This window comes from Canis aureus, chromosome X (assembly GCF_053574225.1).
Source record: "Canis aureus isolate CA01 chromosome X, VMU_Caureus_v.1.0, whole genome shotgun sequence".
NCBI lineage: Eukaryota > Metazoa > Chordata > Mammalia > Carnivora > Canidae > Canis > Canis aureus.
Window position 1 is genome coordinate 98,397,596 of NC_135649.1, and position 14,734 is coordinate 98,412,329.

Sequence of the window (14,734 nt, forward strand, 5' to 3'; positions counted from 1 at the left end):
AAATATTTTTGAACAATAATAAAGTCTACTGCAATAATAAAGGCTATGAAGAAATATGGAAGGGCAGCCCCAGTGGCTCAGCAGTTTCGTGCCGCCTTCAGCCCAGGGCATGATCCTGGAGACCTGGGATCAAGTCCCACGTTGGGCTCCCTGCACGGAAACTGCTTCTCCCTCTGCCTGTGTCTCTGCCTCTCTCTCTCTCTCTCTCTCTCTCTCTCTGTGTGTGTGTCTTTCATGAATAAATAAATAAATAAATAAAATCTTAAGAAAAAAAGCTCTAATCAATGACACTATCTACCTGGAAATAGCAGCAGATCCCACAGGTTATGGGCTCAATCAGCAGGACTACTCCTTCCACCCTTGACACACCAATCACAGGTCCAGGTTGTCATCTGTGATTCTCATCAGCCAGCTATAGATCAGAGGTTTCCATGACTCCCCTTCTCAGGTTCAATTAATTTGCTAGAACAGCTCACAGAATTTAGGAAAACAGTTTACTTAACTGGATTATAAAAGGCTATAACTCAGGAACAGTTGATAGAAGATATGTGTAGGGAGTGGTATGGAGGTAGAGCTTCTGTACCCTCTCTGGAATGCAACCCACATGGCACTTCCACATAATCACCAGCCCAGAAGCAATCTAAGCCCTATCCTTTTGTGTTTTTTGGAGAGTTAATTAAATAGACACGATTTTTATAAATAAATAAATAAATAAATAAGTAAATAAGTAAATAAATAGACATGATTGATCCAATCATTGGCTTTTGGTGATTAATTCAACCTTTGGCCCCTCCCCTTCCCAGAGGTTTCCGGCTGGGGCTGAAAATTCCAAACCTTTAATTACAAGGTTGGTTCTCTTGGCAACCAACTCCCATCCTTAGGGGTTTTTCCAAAAGTTACCTTGTGGACATAAACTCAAGTGGTGGCTCAGCGGTTTAGCGCCTGCCTTTGGCCCAGGGGGTGATCCTGGAGACCCAGGATCCAGTCCCACGTTGGGTTCCCTGTATGGTGTCTGTTTGTGTCTCTGCCTCTCTCTCTCTGTGTCTATCATGAATAAACAAATAAAATCTTAAAAAACAACAAAAAAAACTCAGGTGTGGTTGAGAGGAGCTTGTTATGAATAACAAAAGGCATGTTCACAGTTCTTTTGACCTGGGAATTCCAGGGCTTTTAGGATCTTTATGCCAGGAATGGGGAAAAAGACCAAATACGTATTTCTTATTATAAATTACAATATAAGGGTGCCTGAGTGGCTCAGTAGGTTGAGCATCTGCTTTTGGCTCAGGTCGTGATCTCAGGGTCCTGGGATGAAGCCCTACATCAGGGTCCCTGCTCAGCTTCTCCCTTTCTCTGTGCTCTCTCTCTCCCAAAAATAAATAAATAAAAGCTTTTTAAAAATCACAATATAACGAGGATCTATTCTCATGCACCCTGATTTATCATCTAGCAGCTATTCTCTCCCACATCTCTAGATTCACGACAGTGGGTTCAAAGCTTACAGAATGAGAAGTTTAAAAAGAATTCGTGTGACCTCATTGCTCTCTGATTGGGAGGATGAGATTTGAGAATAAACAAATGACCATTTTCGATACCAAAAAAGATGTTTTTTAAAACTATATATAATTTTTCCCTGGTAAAATTCAAATAATGATAAACTTTTATTTTGAATGTTTATTATTTATTTTTGTAATAACTGAACATATGTTCACTCATTTTCTTTTTTTTTTTACAGTTTTTATTCACCTATTCATGAGAGACACAGAGAGAGAGAGAGGCAGAGACACAGGCAGAGGGAGAAGCAGGCTCCAGGCAGGGAGCCCGATGTGGGACTCGATCCCCGGGGCTCCAGGATCACGCCCTGGGCCAAAAGCAGGTGCCAAACTGCTGAGCCACCCAGGGATCCCATGTCAAGTATTTTTTTGTACTAGTCCATCTATGGTATCAAGGGCAGTTGGCCTCAAAATGTGCTACTTTGGCATATTGATTTTTTTAAAAAGATTTTTACTTATTTATTCATGAGAGACACAGAGAGAAAGAGAGGCAGACACACAGGCAGAGGAAGAAGCAGGCTCCATGCAGGGAGCCCGACATGGGATTCGATCCCGGGACTCCAGGATCATGAACTGGGCTGAAGGCAGTGCCAAACTGAAGCGCCCAGGGATCTCTGATTATTTTGAATTAACATTACTTAAGGGATGACTGACTGGCTCAGTTATTAGAGCATGTGTCTCTTGATCTCAGTGTCTCATGTTTGAGCCCCATGTTGGGTGTACAGATTACTTAAAAATATATTTTTTTTAATTTATGAATTAAAGTGACTTGAGAAACAGCCAATGCAAAAACACCCGGACCTTTGTTGGCAGAAAACAGAAAGTAAATCTCCCATGTGAAAGGTACCCTCCCTGTACCAGGAGGTAAAGAGATATTCTTATCACCAGAGATAGGGAATTCAGGTCCAAGAAGGCTGTCTGAACAAACTTAATTACTTTCACTAATTTTCTACCCCAGCCCAAAATCTGTTTTGAATTCCTTATTTGAAAAAAAATAAAAAATAAAAAAATAAAAAAATAAAGAATTCCTTATTTGAAACTCTGAAACATAAGTTTTCTTTGTCCTGCCAATTTCTCCCAAATTTATTGTCTCTTTGTATAAAACTGGGTATAAAATATAAAAACTGGGGTGTCTAGCTGGCTCAGTTGGAAGAGTGTGTGACTCCTGATCTCAGGGTTGTAAGTTCAAGCCACAAATGGAGTGTAGCAATTACTTAAATAAATAAAACTTTAAAAAGAAAGTATGAAAATGGCCTGCTTTGGTCATTCTTTTAAGGTCTCAATTTTATTATTGGACCTCCATAGACACATAATTAAACTTCATTTTTTTCTCCTGTTATTCTTTGTCATGTCAATTTAATTCTTTTTTTTAAAGATTTTATTTATTTATTCATAGAGGCACACAGAGAGAGGGAGAGAGAGAGAGGTAGAGACACAGGCAGAGGGAGAAGTGGGCTCCATGCAAGGAGTCCGACGTGGAATTCGATCCCGGGACTCCAGGATCACGCCCTGAGCCAAAGGCAGGTGCTGAACCACTGAGCCATCTAGGGATCCCCGTATTTTTTATAAAAGATTTTATTTATTTATTCATGAGAGACACAGAAAGAGAGAGGCAGAGACATAGGCCAGAGAAAGAAGCAGGTTCCATGCAGGGAGCCTGATGTGGGACTCGATCCCTGGACCCCAGGATCATGCCCTGGGCCGAAGGCAGGTGCTCAACTGCTGAGCCACCCAGGCATGCCTGTAGAATTACATTTAACTTAACAGATGCTTATGGAGCACTTATGTCTTAAGCAGTTGTATATTGAGACCTGAAAGTACTAGGAAAAGATAGGATTCATTTTATTAACACAGAATATAAATATTTTTGGTTAATTTGCTTCCCCATCTCAATCATGGTCTTGAGTGTTCCAACCATTCATTTCTTATACTCATTCATTCACGGTATATCAGTTTAGAATCTTTTGTTTGCAAGCAACAGAAAATTTACCTTAAACAGGCTTACTCAGGAAAGAAAATGTATTACTTCATGTAATTGAATGGTATAGGACATAGGGCTGGCTTTTTTGTTTTTTTAAGTTCTTAAAAAAATTTAAAGATTTTATTTATTTATTTATTTATTTATTATTTAGGAGCTGGCATGAACAGGGGGAGGAGCTAAGGGAGAGGGAGAAAGAGAATCTCAAGCAGACTCCACGCTGAGCACAGAGCCCAATGCCACAACCCTAGAATCATGACCTGAGCCAAATCAAGAGTCAGACACTCCTCAGAGTGAGCCACCCTGGTGCCCCTGGGCTGGCTTTAAGTATTGTATGAACAGGAGTTCAAATGATATCCTCAGACCTTCTTCCTTTTTTTCTCTCTTCATCTCTCAATTCACTTCCTTTGGGTTGTTACCATTCTTTAGACAGAAGTTCCCTCTGTAGTCATGAAATGGCTACTATAACTCCAGATCTTCCATCCTCTAGAAAAAAATGAGAATGTCTTCCCTGGATGTCTTTCAAAAGTCTTATTGCATCTGAGTTGCTCTGCATAAGTCACTTGCTCACTCCTGAACCAAGTACTGTGGCCTAGGGATTATGAGGCTTTGATTAGCCAGACTAAATAATATTGATCACCTTTGGAACTGGAAGTGGAGGAATTTCATTAGAGGCACATAAACTAAAAAAAGGGGAGTAGTCTCCTTTATCCATCACCAAGGGAAATCTGGGACAATTATTAGAAGGGTTAGATACTATAAAAACAAGTCAGTCAAATACACATAGGTTTACTATATAGAGGACTTAGGTTGGCTTGTCTTTTGAAAGAGATTTTGAGACAAATAAGTGAGTGCAGGAGGTTCATTGAGAAATTCTCTTGGGAAACACACCAGTAAGGAAGAAAAACAAAATGGGACAGAGGGAAACAATGATCCATGATGACAATGCAACCAAGACTTCAGCCTATCTCATCTGGAGATCTGAAGCTGGAATGGTCCTTCAGAGTATTCCAAATTAATAAAAGGATGTTGAGTCTTTGTATTTCCACATCAGCCAGTCATTGGCTGTGTATCACCCACTAGGCAAGTGCATAACCTTTTTGAGGCAGATCCCTTAAGCAAAGGCAATTCCTAGTGAGATACATAGATGTCCACTGTCAGGAATCAATAGCTCCAGTAACTAGGAGATAGGTGCATTGGTCTGAACAGGGAATCTCAGTGGATTACCAGAGCATCCACTACAAATGCTCTCTACCATTGCTGTAATCTTTTTTTTTTTTTAAGATTCTATTTTATTTATTTTTTTTTTAATTTTTTTTGGGGGATCCCTGGGTGGCGCAGCGGTTTGGCGCCTGCCTTTGGCCCAGGGCGCGATCCTGGAGACCCGGGATCGAATCCCACGTCGGGCTCCCTGCATGGAGCCTGCTTCTCCCTCTGCCTGTGTCTCTGCCTCTCTCTCTCTCTGTGTGACTATCATAAATAAAAATAAATAAATAAATTTTTAAAAATTTATTTATGATAGTCACACACACAGACTATCATAAATAAAAATAAATAAATAAATTTTTAAAAATTTATTTATGATAGTCACACACACAGACTATCATAAATAAAAATAAATAAATAAATTTTTAAAAATTTATTTATGATAGTCACACACACAGAGAGAGAGGCAGAGACACAGGCAGAGAGAGAAGCAGGCTCCATGCACTGGGAGCCTGACGTGGGATTCGATCCCGGGTCTCCAGGATCGCGCCCTGGGCCAAAGGCAGGCGCCAAACCGCTGCGCCACCCAGGGATCCCAAGATTCTATTTTAAAAAAATATTTTATTTATTTATTCACAAGAGACACAGAGAGAGAGGCAGAGACACAGGCAGAGGGAGGAGAAGTAGGCTCCATGTAGGGAGCTCGATGTGGGACTCGATCCCAGGACTCCAGGATCACGCCCTGAGCCAAAGGCAGACACCCAACCCCTGAGCCACCCAGGTGTCCCCATTGCTGTAATATTAGTGAGGTCACTCCACAAGAACTTTTCCTAATTTACCTACCCATTCATTCTCTTCTACCTGCCTAGCAAACGTGGTGTTTACCTCTCCTGTTCTCCCCAAGCACTGTTACCTACCCACTGTATGTGTGTAAATCTACCTTACTGGCTCATTAGAGAAGAGATTTTTATTTATTTACTCACTTATTTTATTTTATTTTATTTTTAAAGATTTTATTTATTTATTCATGAGAAACACAGAGAGAGACAGGCAGAGACACAGGCAGAGGGAGAAGCAGGCTCCATGCAGGGAGCCCGACATGGGAGTCAATCCCGGGTCCCCAGGATCACGCCCTGGGCTGAAGGCGGCGCTAAACCGCTGAGCCACCTGGGCTGCCCCCTACTCACTTATTATAAAATACTATTTTTTTAGTAATCTCTATGACCAACACAGAGCTCGAGCTCACAATCCCTGAGATCAAGAGTTGCATGCTCTGATGACTGAGCCAGCCAAGGCATCTCTAAAGAAGAGATTTTATTTTTTTTTAAGATTTTATTTATTTATTCATGAGAGAGAGAGAGAGAGAGGCAGAGACACAGGCAGAGGGAGAAGCAGGCTCCAGGCAGGGAGCCTGATGTGGGACCCGATCCCCGGACTCCAGGATCAAGCCCTGGGCTGAAGGCGGCGCTAAACTAAACCGTTGAGCCACTGGGGCTGCCCAAGAAGAGATTTTAAAAAGAAATCTATTTGCAAGTCTCTCAACTTGAGGGTTGAGGAAGGTGGGCAACTGGCAGCCTGTGCATTAGGATTCCCTCAGAGCACTGTTAAGCTTATCTAGCATTAAAGAAAGATATAAGGAGGGTTGTTGTGAATTTGTTTAGGAGTAGATACTGAACATGTTTTGTATTTGAAATTTACTTTTTTTGAAAAAAATAATTAAATAATGTTTTTTAAGATTTTATTTATTTATTCATAGAGGCACAGAGAGAGAGAGAGAGAGAGAGAGAGAGAGAGGTAGAGACACAGGCAGAGGGAGAAGTGGGCTCCATGCAAGGAGTCCGACGTGGAACTCGATCCCGGGACTCCAGGATCACGCCCTGGGCCGAAGGCAGGAGCTAAACCGCTGAGCCACCCAGGGATCCCCAACTTTTCACTTTTAACAAGAAAAATACATTGAACCAATTTTGATTAAGTTGTATTTAAAGAGAGAGGTTTCTATTCCTGGGATGAAAACCTTGGTAGAGATGAACTAGCAGAGAGACTAGATGGGGGCATTGGTGGTTAGGAATGAGGACTAGGGCAGCCCTGGTGGCTCAGCGGTTTAGCACCGCCTTCAGCCGGGGGTGTGATCCTGGAGACCCAGGATCGAGTCCCACGTAAGGCTCCCTGCATGGGGCCTGCTTCTCCCTCTGCCTGTGTCTCTGCCTCTATCTCTCTCTGTGTGTCTCTCGTGAATAAATAAATAAAATCTTTAAAAAAAAAAAAAAGGAATGAGGACTAGCAAGGAGAGGAAGGATGTGAAAGGGTTGATCCTGGTCACCAGCTGGACTTGCTGTCATTGGTGTACTATATCTATCCAGTTCAGGTGATGGCCTGAGACCAATCTTATTTCTCTGGCTTGTTCTAAAAAGAGTGCTGGTGAGTATAGATGAGTCATGTTCCAGAAAGGGCACTAGCCCATTATCCATCACCAGATCACAACTCCCAAGTCAGAGAATGCTGAAACATGAGACAGTGAGTGTGTCCTGCCCTGGAACCAGGGGTGAAAGGGTGCTGGTGCTGGGCAACTGGTGTCTTTACCTTCTTGGACCTTTGCACTTAATTCATAATTTTATTTTTCTTTTTTAAATGTCTTGGTATAAGAGGGCTAAATCTTATTGTCCCTTGTGGTTATTTTCAGGACAATTAGATTCGGCTGCCTTTACTTTTTCCAGCAAGCTCAGAAAGCACTTTGACACTCTTGTTATTTAAAGTACTGGCCAGCACAGAGACAAGTGTTACATGAAGGCTAGGAGGGAAGCAAAACAGGAGGTAGAATGTAGGGTACAGTTTAGGTTATGAGGAACTCTTTCCCACTGAGAATCACCAAATCACAAGGTAAAAAATCAATCAGGGGGTCTACATAGAACATTAACATAATTTAAAGAGGGTATTTTAGTACAAAGAGTCTGAAAGTCATTCTGAGAAATTATGCTGGTTTGCAGGTCAAAAGCTAACTAGAACCAGAGATCTGCCTTTCTCCCAGACAGATGGGTTGTACTCCAGCTTAGTCTCCCGTGGGACCTCCTCCTCTCACAAGAGGACCATAACATCCCATCAGCTTTAAGATCCTAGAAAATACTTATATTTTAGAGACCAAATCCAAAATTGCCTGGTACCAAGCAGGCCAAGTAGTCCATCACCAGTAAGGTTCATCACGGGCTTGCTCCATAAGAAGGGTTCCTGCCAATGGAAGCCAGGCTCACCCTTCAGGTCCAACAAGAGTTCCCTCTCTAGAAGGCTCAATTAGTGACTACTGACCCAACCCACCACCTGCAGAAACTAACACTGAGCCACAGTATGGCACCATTTCTCAAGGAGACCAGCCAGCCACTTGGGCAAAATGATTACTTTGGATCTCTTCCACATGGGGTGTGTGTGACTGTGGGGCAGCAATTCATTCTTTCCAGGACTGATTCATACTTTAGTTATGAGTTTGCCTTTCCTATCTACAGTTCCCCCAGCAGGACTACCATTCAAGAATTTACAAAATGGTCACCCATTGACAAGGTATCCCATACAGTGTTGGCTAAAATCAACGATTGTGTTACTGCAAAGGAGCTGCACATGACCATTAGAACCAAGGGTCTCATTATATGCTTCATCATTCAGAAGCAGCCAGCTTAATGAAGTGGCCCCATTAAAGGCCCAGCTAACTTTTTAGCACTTGGTATATGTGCTGCCAAAGTGAGTACACTTCTTTTTTTTAAAGATTTATTTATTTATTCATGAGACATACACACACAGAGAGAAAGAAGCAGAGACACAGGCAGAGGGAGAAGCAGGCTCCATGTAGGGAGCCCGACATGGGACTCGATTCTGCGTCTCCAGGATCACGCCCGGGCTGAAGGCGGCACCAAACCGCTGAGCCACCGGGGCTGCCCGAGTATACCTTTTTAGCTCTTAGATGTACCCTGTGGAGCTGGGGTGACTTGGTGAGAGGGGCCCTTGTTTTTTTTTTGTTTGTTTTGTTTTTAAAGATTTTTATTTATTCATGAGAGACAGAGACAGAGAGGCAGAGACATAGGCAGAGGGAGAAGGAGGCTCCCTGCAGGGAGGCCGATATGGGACTTGATCCTGGGACTCTGGGATCAATGCCCTGAGCCAAAGGCAGACACTTAACCACTGAGCCACACAGGTGTCCTGAGGGGGCCCTTGTTAGTCCCATGAAGAGCCACTATTCTTGTCACTATGCGTTACCCTGGGTGATATCAGAAGAACAGCAGTCCAGCAGAGACCAATCTAAATTACTGACCTACTGGGGTGCCTGGCTGACTCAGTCGGTGGAGCATGCAACTCCTATAAATTCAAACCCCACAATGGGTGTAGAGATTACCAAACAACAACAACAAAAAATCCTTAAATTGCTGGCTTACTGTAAAATAAGCAAATAAAATGGTTATTAGTCTAGACTATCATGTTTTGGAATGGTTTGTTTTGTGGCAATAGATTATTGATACAAATGAGGCCAAAAATATCTGAAGTGGTACATAGATGGATCGAATGCAGCTGGAGAAAATACATGCTCAGTTCTATCACATTTCAGTGACAGCTTTGGCCCTTCCCTAAAGGCTCACCAAGATGCAGTAAAAACAGGATCTAGAACTATAACCCAAACATTTCTTCCAGCTGAAATAAGAGAAGAGAAGAAGGGAGATTTTGATTAGTTATTATCTCTCAGAGATTACCGTAGATTTTCTCTTCCACTGGAGAAGGCAAAGCCAAAGTGAGGGGACCTCTGAGAGCTGAGCTGAGTTAGGAGTGTCTTAAGGATGTATTACACTCCTGCTGCTTGACTGAACTGTAGCTATCTGAGAATTTTAGGGGAGACCCAGAGAATTTTAGGGAGGGCTGGCCACATATTTTTGGAGTTTCGAGAGCAGAAGCAGCACAGACATTGCTGCCTGCCTTTTGCCAGAAGAATTCTGAAGACAGGAATCTTGCCGGAGCAGTGATGACAGGGCAGCATAACTGTTACTCAGCATGGCAACGGTATATCTGTTTCCTATGGATCGAGTGATGGTCACAGAAAGCAAAAAAGCTTGAGCCTCTTGCTTGTGCCCTGCCCAAAGGCCCTGCTAATGGTTAAGAGGAGCCTGGCAGTAAGAAGCAGTGGGTATTCCACAAGGTGGTCTATATCAAAAAACTACGGCATGAGGAGGGTGTTGAAGAATCACACCTCATAAGAGAGCAAGCTTTTGGATGCCAGTCACACAGAAGGCATGGACAACCAAGAGAGGACTCTCAGCAACATCAGACAATAAGAGTCCAGGGGTTGAGGAGAGAGAGGCCCAACAGAGGAAGCAGCATATGTGTCCTAGGATATGCTATCAGATCTTCCCAGTGGAAGCCTAAGAAGAACCTCCAAAAGCAACCAAGAGAGAAAGAGCCCATTTTAGGCATCTGCTGTGTCCAGAGAGGACAAAACCATCTTTTGACTGTAACCTGTAAAGCAGGACATCATCTACCTCCATTCCCACCCTCTTTATCCTTGGAGGAGAAGAAACTGTGGTTAGAAAAATGGGGACGGAGAAGCCTAAGGAACAGAAAGAGGATTATACTCACTTTGACTTTAAGCCCTTCACTGGTGGCAGAACCCAACTGAGAGAGAGGACCAGAAATAACTTTAAACCAAGTTCTGAGTTTTGATTATTTTATCTGGCTGCTGGCTCCTCCCTGTCCCCCAATCTTTTTTTAAAATATTTTATTTATTTATTCGTGAGAGACACAGAGAGGCAGAGCAGAGGGAGAAGCTGGCTTCATGGAGGGAGCCCGATGAGGGACTTGATCCCGTAACTCGATCCCGGGACTCCAGGATCATGCCCTGGGTCAAAGGCAGGTGCTAAACCACTGAGCCACCCAGGGATCCCTAAAGTCATGGAATTTTTAGCTAGGTACAAGACTTCAGAGAATAAGAACACATTTCTCAGTCTCTCTCATAAGTAAAATAGATTAATGCGAATATGTTCTAGCCAACATGTTGTGAACATAAATGATGTTAACAACTTCTGGGTTGTACCCTAAAGGAAATGGGTAGATCTTTCCCCTTTCCAATGACTGGAATGTGATGTGGTACTGAGCCATTCGGGGACAGCACTCTAGGGATTGTGGAGCACAGAAAGAGACAAACTACAGCTCACTCTGTGGAACAGAGCTGCTCTTATTAGTCCACTTTTGCCTCGTAATAAGCAAAATCTCAGGGGCATACTACAAGGCACATTTATTTCTCACTCATGGGTTTGGGAGTGGGCTGGCCAGCTCTGTTTGGTATGGAACTCTCAATTCAAAACAGGTTTTTTATTTTTATTTTTTTATTTTATTTTATTTTTTTATTTTTATTTTTTAAAAAGATTTTATTTTTATTTTTATTTTTTTTAAAGATTTATTTATTTATTCATTCAGAGAGAGCGTGAGAGAGGCAGAGACACAGGCAGAGGGAGAAGCAGGCTCCATGCAGGAAGCCCGATGTGGGACTCGATCCTGGGTCTCCAGGATCACACCCCGGGCTGCAGGCGGCGCCAAACCGCTGCGCCACCAGGGCTGCCCTAAAAAGATTTTATTTATTCATGAAAGACACACAGAGAGGCAGAGACATAAGTAGAGGGAGAAGCAGGAGCCCCATGCGGGACTCGATTCCAGGACCTCAGGATGACGCCCTGAGCTGAAGGCAGATGCTCAACCGCTGAGACACCAGGCGGCCCAACAAAACAGGTTATTTACCGGTGCTTTAACACGACTGTGCCAGCTATGTGGGGTGGGTGACAGGTGTGAATGGACCCCTTTCTGATCACATCCAGTTTCTAAAATGAGTGGCTCTCAACACCGGAGCTGCTCTGGTCAAATTCAGCTCCACTGTACTGTCTCTTTTTCATTCCTAGGTCAGAGGGAGAGTGCAGCTCTCAGGACAGTGCAAAAGTTCCTTCCCATAGCAGCAGTTGGATCCAGGTTGCAGTTTTTTCCAAATTTGCAAACACAGCATCTTGAGCCCTGATCCATCAGAGACACCAGCAGCCGTAGGGGCTGTTCCCTCCTCACAGGTCTGAGTTTCAGCTCCATACAGCTCCTCTAGAGTATCTAATTTTTTAAAAATATTTTATTTATTTATTCATGAGAGAGAGAGAGAGAGAGAGAGAGAGAGAGAGGCAGAGACACAGGCAGAGGGAGAAGCAGGCTCCCTGCAGGGAGCCCGACGTGGGACTCAGTCCCAGGACTCCAGAATCACACCCTGGGCCATAGGCAGGCGCTCAACCCCTGAGCCACCCAGGGATCCCGAGTATCTAAATTTTAATAATTCAGGGACACCTGGGTGGCTCAGCGGTTGAGCCGCTGCCTTTGGCTCAGGTCATGATCCTGAGGTCCTGGGATCGAGTCCCACATCGGGCTCCCCGAGGGGAGCCTGCTTCTCCCCCTGCCTATGTCTCTGCCTCTTTCTCTGTGTCTCTGATGAACAAATAAAACCTTAAACAAAGAAATAAAAAAATAAATTTTAATAATCCCAACCTCTTCCCTTGGTCCCCCTAGCTCTGGGCATAGTAGCTACTATGCCAGTATAGCACAGTCGCTACGTCTGCCCCATATTGAGTTGTCTTCTTGCATTTTCGGTTATCTAATTATCACTTCTTTATACTAAATTCTGTTAGAATAATCAGGTGGTTTGTTTCCCGACATTCCCGACTGATTCAATGAACTAAATCCTATGCCTGTGAAGACTACCCTCAAGAATTTTCTCTTTAAAAAAAAAAAAAAAAAAAAAAAGAATTTTCTCTTTGACATATTTCAAGATAGCTGCTCTCAGTACCCGTTCCTCCTCTCTCATTTTTGTTGTAGAATTTACTGTGCTGAACTGTCATCGTTGCTTTTTTTCTCATCCATCGCCATCCCAGGCTAAAAATTACTTGAGGTCAGAGCACATGTCCCTTTCTTCAGCACCTGGTACACAGGAAACTCTGAACAACACACATGTGAATGAATGAATGAATTCATTTTATTTTTCCGGCGAGGAAAAATCAAACAGGAACGGAAGCAGTTAATACTATGCGATCTGGGAGGCTCACATAGCGCCAAAACGAAAGAGAAAGTTAGATGGTGATGTGAGAAACAGGAGGGCTGTGGCTTCCAGCAGCAAGCCCGGCTCCGAGCGCCCGGCGAGCTCTCAATAAAAAACGCGAATCGACAATGGGATGAAAGGGCAGCTGAGACTTTGCAAAGAACGCTCGGGGACCGGGAGAGCCGGGAGAAGGAAAGGGTTAGCGGACTCCCAGGGACGCCAAATTGGCCGTTCGGGCTCCAGTGGGATGACCCAGCCTTGGGGGACGCCCCTTCTTCTCAAGCAGCCCTGCCCAACCCTTTCCCGGGTTTCAGTTCTGGTTTCTCCGCCCACTCCGTCTCCGCCCCGCGACTCTAGAAGGAAACGGGTAAAACACGGAGAACTGGGTCTTACTTCAGGAGCTGTTCTAGGCATGCGTCAAGCCCAGCCTCCGCGCAGGCGCAGTAACTTCCGCGGTAACTGGTACCACCCATTTTCGCTTTGGGGGAGCGTTTTCTCCCAGGCCAGCTCAGGCTGCCCTAATTGACCACTTTTCCTCTGGGCCCCCGCCCCCTAGTTTCTAGAGGGTGGGGTGGGGAAGTCTCGCGACATTGCCTTCGGCGGTCCCCGGCGGCGCCATCTTTGTGCCTGGCGAGCGACGGCGCCCGACAGGAGTCCTGAAGCTGGCGGTTCTCTTGCCGAGCTCTAGCCGAGACCGGATCCAGGAAATACGAGGCGGGCCTCGGTGGGAGGGACGCACTGAGGGAGGAGGGAGGAAAGGAAAGGGGGCGGCGGCGGCAGCGGCGGCAGCGGCAGCGGCAGCAGCGGCGGCGGTAGCGGCGGCGGCTCCGGCTCCGGCTCCGGCTCCGGCTCCTCTCACCGGATCCGGGCCCCGTGCAGGGCGCACCCGAGGGGGGTCGGGCGGGGAAGCGGCGCCAGCCCGGACCCCCCCGCGGGAGCAGGCGGCGGGCGAGAAGGCGAGGCAGCGGCACACAGGGAGCAGCGGCTGCCGGGTGAGTGTCCCCGAGGAGGGCCCGGCACCTGCCCGAGCTTGGGCGTCGGAGGTGGCTCTGGAGTCGTCTTGGTGACCCAGTGTCCAGGCGGTGGGCGTGCACGCAACTGCGGGAGTCCCGGGGGCTCGGCTCGGCCTGGGGTTGCGGTGGACACCGGGAACTGCGGGGCTGCCGAAGGTTTGCGCAGGGCCTGGCGCGCCCGCCCCAGACGCCCCGGGAGGCGGAGGAGAGAGGGAGTGGCCGGGGGCCTCGGTTGGCCTTCGCCCCTCGAACGCGGGGGATGATGTCTTTTCTCGCCGCACCCTGGACATTGCGGAGAGTGAACCTCTGTGGACGGGCTTCAAGCCCCCCAGCAAGGCGTTGGGGATGAGGACTAATGAGCATCAAGGTTGGGTCTGTTGAGGGTGTTGAGAGATGTAGAGGAAGATTACTAGTAATAGTAATTGTTTTATACGGGTTTTGTAAATTGGTGGCAGGTGTGGAGTAAGGCGAAAATATTTTCTTTCTTTGAACAAAGATCACCCAAGGAGCCCTCTGAGGTCCAACGACAGAGTTATTCCCAGTTGGAGTTGTGTAGTTTAGTCCTGTGTGCCAGCTCATTAAAGTGCATAAAAACGATTTGGGGGGATAGGATGGGGGCAAGATGCGTTATAAAGTAGGGTGCATACAAAGCCAAAACCTCATAGTGTTGATGAAAAGCGTTTTTGTCCTTACTGTAACGTAATTTATTTAAATTGTTTATGGACACTTGTCACCTTTGGTCCAGACAGGACTTGTCAATTCCATGTGTTCTTCAGTGACGTTTGTCAATCCGACAGTAATTTTGCTATCTGATGTATTCTGGTTTGTAAAAGAACAAGAATGAATGGAAAAGAACAATTTAACAAACGTAGCTTCCTTTTGCTCACTTTTTCATTTTGGA

At 45.2% G+C, this 14,734-nt stretch overlaps 1 protein-coding gene across 13 annotated transcripts in view; it reads left to right on the forward strand.

The window, feature by feature from the left end:
* The first annotated feature begins 13,202 nt into the window (after nt 1-13,202).
* TAB3 (TGF-beta activated kinase 1 (MAP3K7) binding protein 3) overlaps nt 13,203-14,734 on the forward strand; it is an 89,131-nt gene continuing 87,599 nt past the window's right edge. For 9 of the 13 annotated variants that reach the window (XM_077888831.1, XM_077888829.1, XM_077888835.1 and 6 more), the window contains exon 1: nt 13,586-13,812. The gene's annotated coding sequence lies outside the window, so the exon portion shown is untranslated. Of the gene's footprint in view, nt 13,813-14,064; nt 14,201-14,734 lie in introns of those variants that run through there. The other 4 variants (XM_077888832.1, XM_077888833.1, XM_077888842.1 and 1 more) reach the window with 3 other exon arrangements.